Raw genomic sequence first — 9,110 nt, forward strand, 5'->3', positions numbered from 1 at the left:
CTGGTTGAAAGTACTAGCCTTTTATTCAACATACAACTAATTAATTGTGACATAGTGTAAGAACCAAGTCATGGAAGGCCATTAGGAAGGTCATGGAAGGGTGGATCAGAAAATGCCAGACCCAGTAGTATTGATCAGGCCATGGCATGAGACAAATACTGGGCTGTGTCAGGTAGATAAGAAATTCTTGTGTCTGGAAGGCAGATATGTGACTTTTTTGGTATTAAAAAAATACAGATTGGTAATTAGCTTCTGGAAGAATAGACAAACCTAGGGATAAGTACTAAACACAGGAGAACTGGAGAGAGTGTTCCAGATTGTATATAATCAATGATACACACATCAGCGGACACATATTTGAACCATATATCCAAAATCAAAGATTAGCTTCTCTCTGCTGTCTTCTTCCTAACTAATTGATGATTGGCAGGCAAGCATTTACAGGTGTACTATGAGTTCTCAAGGCATTGGAATAACGAGAGAGAGGTAATATTAGTTGCTTCTAGGCCAAATATTATTAGACTTAAAATATTAAGTTATATGTCAGTCAGATTTCTCTAAGAAACAGAACCAGTAGGATTAAATTGGTGGAAACAGAACCAATATATAAAAAAAGATTTCTTTTAAGCATTTGGTTTATATTAACATGGGGCTGGAAAGTCCAAAATCTGTAAGTCTATCTCATAGGTTGGAATTTTCAAGTAGGAAATGATGCTGCAGTTCTGAGACAGAATTTCTTCTTCCTCAGGGAAACCTGAGTTTTGTAATTAGGGTCCTTCGACTGATTGGATCAGGCCCACCCAGATTATTGAGGATAATCTCCTTTATTTAATTTAATTTAAATAATTTAATTTAATTTAAATAACTTAATCTTAAATAATTTAATTTAATTTAAATAATTTAATCTTAAATGCAGATCTTATCTACAAAAACTTCCACAAAAACACCTAATTTAGTGTTTAATTGAATAATTGGGTACTATAGCCCAGTCAAGTTGACACACAAAAGTAACCATCACAACTTCCTAAAATCAATTGTAAAATTTATAGCTCAAAAAATAGATTTATAAAAACCAGGTTATAAATATTTTCTAAGTATTTGTTAGGGTATGTTTATTGAAGAGCTGTAGGGAAGAATTGAGGAACAATCCTTTTGTAGGGTATAAACATGTGAGGGCAGAGGCTTGACTGGAACTTAAAGGAGGAGTTTAATCCAATGACCCACTGAAATTATTGTAATCTCAGAGTAATAGCTGGAGATCATAAGGCATTTCTCTGATAAGATTTCTCAACAACATTCTAATACATGAATTATTTAATATAAATATTCATGTTTCTTTTATAGTAGTTCGTTTCTGTGTTTGTAATTCACTTATTTCTTCACTAATTTTTGCACATAATTGTATATATGTCCAGTGGTACCAACTCTAATCTTTTTAGAGCAAACCCATGGAAAATTGTTTAACAGAGAAAATTTGCTTACTGTCTGTTTGCATTTGCTCTACCCTTTGGTTTCCCACTTTAGTTAGGGCTCCTTTTAGGTTAATTTGGTTTCCAAGACTTACAGGTCAGGTTCCCTATAAGCAAAACTTGATATAGGGATTCTTACACATGTACTTATTGTGAATGGTCTCGAGAGAGAGTCAGGGAAGCAGGATATGGTATATGGAAAAAATTGGTCTTGGGCATGCCTCGTCTGATTGCACAGTGAAGTTTTAGGAAGAATGCACCATAGATTTAGTTTAACTAGGGTCAGGTGGAGTACTCAATCGAGCCTTTGGTCAAGTTGTACCCCTGGGGGATGCATGGGGTGGCACATAGCCTCTTAGTCAAATTGGCTTCCAGTTGGTTGTGGGAAATTCTAAAAACAGGGGAATAGGTGTGAGTTGTTATCAGCCAATATTCATAACAACTAGAGAGTATAAGTCATTTTCCTTCCATATTTACTCTCAGCTTCCTGAAATACCGTTCTTTCTAATATATCTATTTGGGTTAGCAACTCTTTTTCATCGCTAATGACCTTCCAGGAAGGATATTTTTGCTGGACCTAGTAATTGGTGCTCTCTTTCTGATATTACCATGTTATGCCTTGCTAGGTGGGGCAAGTGATGATTAGGCCACCATATGTATTGCTACTATTGGGCATTTGTGGTGTGGATACAATCTGGGTACACAATAAGCACCCAAATATCAGGTGTTTCAAAGTATGTTCTGTGATATATGATTATATCATCTCTATTTCCTATTCCCCTCAAGGATATCCTGGTTCTATTTCTACTTTCCTTATAGTCATTCTATCTACATTCACTTTTGATATGGTTGACAGAATAAAGCAAGCTCTGGCATACTTGTCAGACAACAGCAACCTGTGTCTCATCATTCCTAAACAACTCTTTTATCAGTGTGCTGCCATCTTGATTAACTGACACATAGTGTGCAGATGCTTAGCTCTTCATCAACCCACACTTCATTCAATTCAAAGGTAATTCCTCTCTCTGATACCTAACAAGAACCAAGTAGTAAATACAAACCTATATAGTAAACTAAATGGTAGCTACAACTGGCAGTTCTAATTGGCTATTGGTCAGCTGGGTCACCAGGGGCACTGCATTACATTTTTTCCCCAGGTGGAGTCTTCAGTCACATCCAGTAAAATAAGCATGAATCTAATTTTTCTTCTCTGAAGAAAACAGATCAGGTGATTTCTCCCAGCACTGACCATTCATCAGGACACAATGTGACAGATAGCTGAGATTATTCTCTAGCTCTAGAATTTCCTGTAAAAATCTCTTGTTCTTTTTTTTTTTTTTTTTTTTTTTTTTTTAAAGATTTTATTTATTTATTTATTAGAGAGTGAGCGAGAGAGAAACAGCATGAGAGAGAAGAGGGTCAGAGGGAGAAGCAGGCTCCCCCTGAGCTGGGAGCCCGATGTGGGACTCGATCCCAGGACCCTGGGATCATGACCTGAGCCGAAGGCAGTCGCTTAACCAACTGAGCCACCCAGGCGCCCCAAAAATCTCTTGTTCTTATGGGAATAATGTTATCACATTATGTACTGGAGCTTCGATCCATTGTGTGCCCGCTTCGCATTTGCCATAATCTTTATAGCTTCCATTTATTACCCATGTTAACCTCTACACTTTTCCCCTGTTCGGACAATTTGATTCAGCACTACTGCTTACTCACAGAGCAGCCTATAACATCAGCCATGCCAAGACCTTTCTATGGTACAATAGGATACAAGTTGTTTTTCAAAGGTATATAATTTTCCCCTGCCGATGGCATGAGGTTTGAGAAACCCAGTGGTCTGAACTGTGATTTTCCCCTGGGGCTTAATATAAATTCCTCTTGCTGTATATTTTCCCATTGCATATCCTTAGGGTTTTCTGAGTGTATTGTGCAAAGGGTAGCCTAGATTTGCTACAGAGACCTTCTCTATACTAGGCTCCATTTAAAGCTGACATCCTTTTATATCACCTGGATATGGGGTGGAACACTGTTTACAAGTGTAGAATATGTTACCCATAGAACCCAAGGAGGCTGTCAGGCATTGTCATAGGTCTTCACTGTGGGAGACACAATATTCAATAATTTGGCCTGTGCCTTAGATAAGATATCCGAGCTTGTCACTAACTGCTGATCCACTAGAAGTTTTACTTATGTGATGGATCTCTGCATCTTCAAATAGGGTTTATATCATTCCTTAAGAAGCACAAGTGTCTTACCAAGGCCTTTAATGTGCTCAGGTGACCTGATTAGCATGATTTTATGTATTGATATGATGGTCTATGGAATGTGCAGATGATCTAGATCTCTTGAGACTATCTTTCAACAGAAAGTGGGAGAGTTGATATAACTCTGGGGCAAAACTGCAAATGCACACTTTTGTCTATTTCATGTGCATGTGAGTTATTTTTGATCCTCTTTATGATAAGGTCAGGAAAGAATGCATTTGCCAAATCAATGGCTGCATGTCACATGTCATGTTAATCTACTCTAGCAAAGGATACTACATCTTTCATAGTGACTGAAATTTGCTGTATGTCCTTTTCAGAAAAAGTTTGCCAACCTCTGATCTAACAGGTATAAGAGTAGTAATCCCCATCATATCTTAATTTAGTTTAAGAGCCTGTGGAAATCATATAGATTTAGAAGGGTCGTAGTAGGACCGCCACAAGTTCAAAGGTGTAGTCGTATCAATATTTTAGGCTTTGTGAGTCACGTGATCTCTCTTGTAACTACTCAACTCCACTGTTGTCATGTGAAAGCAGCCATAAATAATACATAAACTGATGGATTTATAATAAATCTTACTTACAAAAACAGATGGTGGGATGGTTTTAGCCTGTGGGTCACAGTTTGCCAACCCCTGCTTTAGATCCTTAGTAGTGGTACTCATTTCCACCATCCATCAGGATGCAATATTGTTTTTGAGTCACTCCATTGGCTTATGGGTATGTAGGTGTTAAAGTGTCACCCGCTTGGCCTTCCCCACTGTGAGAGCTCATACTCTTCAAGCCAAGGACTCTTTGTGGACGATAGGCTCACTACTAAATATGGCTACCCAAATTACTCATTCAGCGACTTGGGAAGTCACTACTGAGTGGGCACAGTGGACCTATTTGGGACCTGGAGTCTCCTTCAATGACTTCCAGATCTGAAAACTTACTTAAGTCAAGGGATCATGATGTTTTATTGGGTGCCTTCAGCCTTCTAATCACTTATTCCTGGTCCATTCTGATGACACAAATTAAATAGAATTGAATAGTTGCCCATCTACTTTGTCCCTAGAAACACCATGTTCTATTAATTATCTCCATAACTTTCTGTAAGTCAGATCTCCTTGTTTGTTATTCCAGCCTCACCTCTCATTGTGATAATTGGATCTTCCTGGCCTCTATCACTTTAGTGAGCTACTACTGCCTTTGTTAATAGAGAGCCTAGTTCTGTGACAGCTTCTCCAATTGTGAGCCCTAACCTAGAAAAGAGAAACCCACTGAATTTTTTAGTGATGCTGGTGTTCCTCTCATCAGGCCAGCAATAAAGTCTTGGTAAATGATGGTATATCCCCTGAGCTTTCCAGTAGAATATAATTATTTGGTGATTTTTCTAGCTTAACACAGTGCATCTACATTAGCAAATGCACTTCCTTGTGTCATTTAATCCCTTCCTACCTCATTTTCTCTGCAATTCTGAGATCTCACCCTCACTTAGAAAGGTCTAGATCTTCTTCCATACCTCTAAGAACTATCCTAGTATGGAGTTTTACTATCTCTTTGGGGTCCTTGTCAGAGTGTTAAATGCTGTATTTCGGAAGGGTGGACCCAAATTGATAAACTCTCCTTATTGAATCTTGTTTTCTATCCCCTTGATCAAACATACTGGCTGGCTAGTGAATTCCCTACTGAAGCATAGGGATTTCACCATAGATGAAAATTTTATCCATTAGGCTGCCACCACTATTAATTAGTTCTCCAACTACAATTAGTGATGAGGCCCTTATTGTCAGCCTGGATACGGTTGATGATTGATCCCGCTCTAAAGTCCCACTTCTGGTACCAACAGTCATAGGTAGCATCCTCTGGGAAGCCGATTCTGAGATGCAGTTTACTGTTCATGGTTTTTATTAGGTGTCTTTAGAATCAATACCTGTGGAAGGCAGGGTAAGAAACAAGTTTGGGGAGAGAAAGAAAGTCAAGCTGTGATACTTGTCAATAAGAGCTTCAGCCAACCACACAGAGAGCTCTGGAGCTTAAATGGGCTGTCAGAGTTGTCCTGCACTGGGTTAAAATGGCAGGGCATCCATACACCAATGTGGATCATCACCGTGGATGGGTCCCCCTGGGAAGTGTGTCACTTTCAGTGAGGCAGCTCTTTACTGCTGAGACCATTCCTATAGACAACACTGAGCAGTTGGGTGGCACATTGACCACAGGTGTCAATTTGGTTTAGTATGGATTCATAGACCCTTGCGGTTACCATATAATATAATCCACTAGCCAGCTATGTTTAGATTTTTGTCCTCAGGGAATTTTTCCTAGAGCCATTTTGAAATGATTTATTTCCTCTTGATATCAAGAATAGTCCTTTGTCATGTTAGTGATTTCAGCAGGTACAAGAGGGGGTATGTCTTCATTTGGTCCGTCTTGATTTTCTTAGAGACTCCCATGCCATTGATGTTATGAACACAGAAAATGTAAATTTTAATTGAGGAACTCCTGTCAGTTAGCCAAGCAGCCTCTTTCATCTTGGTTGGGAGAGAGTCATAGTATTCAGATCATGGAGTGATGAGGGTAGCTGGATCCTCAGTGGGCTCTATCACTGGCAGTGAAGCAACCTCCCGAGGCAGAGGAATTGAGAAACTCGCCCTGAACATCAGCCGTGTTGCATGTCCTCAAACATACCATTTGTATTTTATCAATGGGCTCTGTTCTTCTCTTTGTCTCTTTATTGTTTCTCTGAGGCTATCCAAGACACCATAGGTAGTTTTAATCTCAGAATTATCAAATGTTCTTCTGTGGTGGGACCCAGCAGCAAGCTAGCTATGTTCCTTTATAAAGGACATGAAAACACCTACATGAGGGTGCTTTCAAATTTGAAACTCCAGCAGTATCCAAAGTAGAGCAGTATTTGATTTCTGCCATATACTCCAAATGACCTGTGATCTATTTGCAGATACTTTTAAAATCAACTGAGCATTTGGGCATCTTACCCCTCAGTAAAATTTGAGGGGTAATGCCTTCAACATTGGCATTTGTGAATCTTTTAGCTTTTTTCTTCTCAGAATCTCATCCCAAGGGGAATTCTTCATTTAACCCCTGCTAGTCTGTCTGTCTCCATGTTGGTCCCAAGAACAGACTGCTTAGCTTGTAGGTTAGATGGGGCCGTTTACAAAGGAGTTAATGGGAATCAGCACTCCAGTTTCAAATATTTTCTTATTCAAAGCAGCAATCTCTTACTGCCCTCTCAGAGCTGTGCCTGATATTCATGACCAAAAAGGGCTCAAGCAACACCAAAGTTCCATCGAGTATGTCCAGTTAAAACCTCGTGATGAGTATACACTGTTAGATCTTATTTGACTACAGAATAGGCACATCTGACTTTATTCAAGCTGGGATATATGAAATGAATCTGAAAGGGACTTTTTGAGGTGCAAAGGTCAAGACTAGCATTGAAGATGTTCTCTTAGCTCCCAAACGTTGACAGTGGGTTATGGATTCTCTGGTTAGGATCCTCTCAATTTCCCACCTTTTATTTCTGCTCTTTAACTGTCTTCTATAAAAGTCCACCCAGTAAAGTTGGTTACTGTTCCCTTTTTTCTTTTTTAATCCCTGCCCCAGCCTACTCAATATCACCCTTCTTTTGGGTAGCACAAATTCTCTCATTATTTACTACCATGAATGGTACTTGGTCTAGGAAATCAGATCCATCACCTGAATAATTTCTTGGCATCCAAGAGCATGGTTACATAAGATGCCTAAAATTGGAGAACTCCTCTTCACAGTTTCTGTCATGGTGACTTACTCACATTAAGTTAGCTATCTCTTTTTAATCATCATACAGCTAAACTAAGAACACCTATACCCACATATTACTATGATTCAGAAAGAGGGTTCTAGTCAAAAAAAAAGAATGGAGTTGTATGGTATTATGCTCTCAGGGTAAGTCAGCCAAATTTCATCTTTACCCTGGCATTAGGTTAATTGTCTTGACATCTGGATGGGGCTGCTTACAAATATTTGCAGACACTAGGACATGTGGTCAATCCAAATAATCCCTTTCATTCAGAACTATCTAGAATTAGTGATGGGATCCCTTAACCATTTATTCTGAGGATATATGTAGCAGGGATTCATCAAGCCTTTGTGAAAATTTTCCATAAAGCATTCTAGCTTTTTAACAGACTACCCTCTAGATGTCCTGGACATCTGGCCATGGCTCTTGACTACTTCTATGCTTTTTATGTTGATCAATGATCATAAGCAAGTTACTTTGTGAATGAATATAATATCTGCCCAGGTGACCACAGGAACATAAAAAGGCTTCCAGTAGTTGGAAAAAAAAAAAAAAAACTGGTTTGATTTCTTTCTGTTCCAATTTTCTGGTTGGAGATTTTTTTTCATCATGATGCCAAGAGCAGCTTAGAGTTCTCTGTCTGTTCACTTAGTTGATTCCCCCAGGACTAAGTCTACTTTTTTTCAACGCCAACAGGTAAGACTTGTCCCCACAATCTTACCAAGGATGTTCAGGAATCAATCTAGGGCCTCAATTTCTCATCAAGTTTTCTTCCCTCTTTCTTTTCTTAACAAAAAACTCATTATTTGTAAGTGTGAAAGATAATCTTGCCACTGCTATCAGTTTGTGCCATAAAATGTTGAATTGTCAAAGCAGACTTACCTGAATGAAAAATCTTACCAACACCAAACTTTTCTAATATTTAGCAAATTATACAAGCAGGCTAGGAGTTTCATATGGAGAGAGTGAGTTACCCTCGCATTGTTCTTTCTTTTTACCAAGGTTATTGCTCCGTTCCACCTCAGTCTACTGTCCCTAGGTAGCACTTCACATCTAGGCCTATGGCAAGTCTGACTTTCCCAAACTCCTTGTACTTGCAGCTGCTCTCCTCCACTCCTCCCTGTGTCCATTGTATTTCATGGGGATTGGCTACTTTCCTATTAAGTGGCACACACAAATTCCCTGATTGAGGCAATTCTTTTCTTTAGCTCCCATTGCTACAGGCCCTTTGCATCTATTTCCTTTCTTCCTTTGTTAGTTCTTGAGTATTCCTAATTCCTGACTCTTTGGACCTTGTTTGTTTTATGGCAGGGACTAGAAATCATTAAGTGTTTTTAAGCAGAAAGGAACTCAATAGCAGAATTAAGGTGCTTACAAAATTGTGCTGGAGGGGCGCCTGGGTGGCTCAGTCTGTGAGGCATCTGCCTTCGGCTCAGGTCCTGGGATGGAGCCCCATGTCGGGCTCTCTGCTCAGCTGGAAGCTTGCCTCTGCCTGCAACTCTGCGTGCTTGTGGTCTCTCTCTCATCAAGTAAATAAATAAAATCTTTAACACACACACACACACACACACACACACACACACACACACACACACA

This window comes from Neomonachus schauinslandi, chromosome 8 (genome assembly GCF_002201575.2).
Source record: "Neomonachus schauinslandi chromosome 8, ASM220157v2, whole genome shotgun sequence".
Lineage (NCBI taxonomy): Eukaryota > Metazoa > Chordata > Mammalia > Carnivora > Phocidae > Neomonachus > Neomonachus schauinslandi.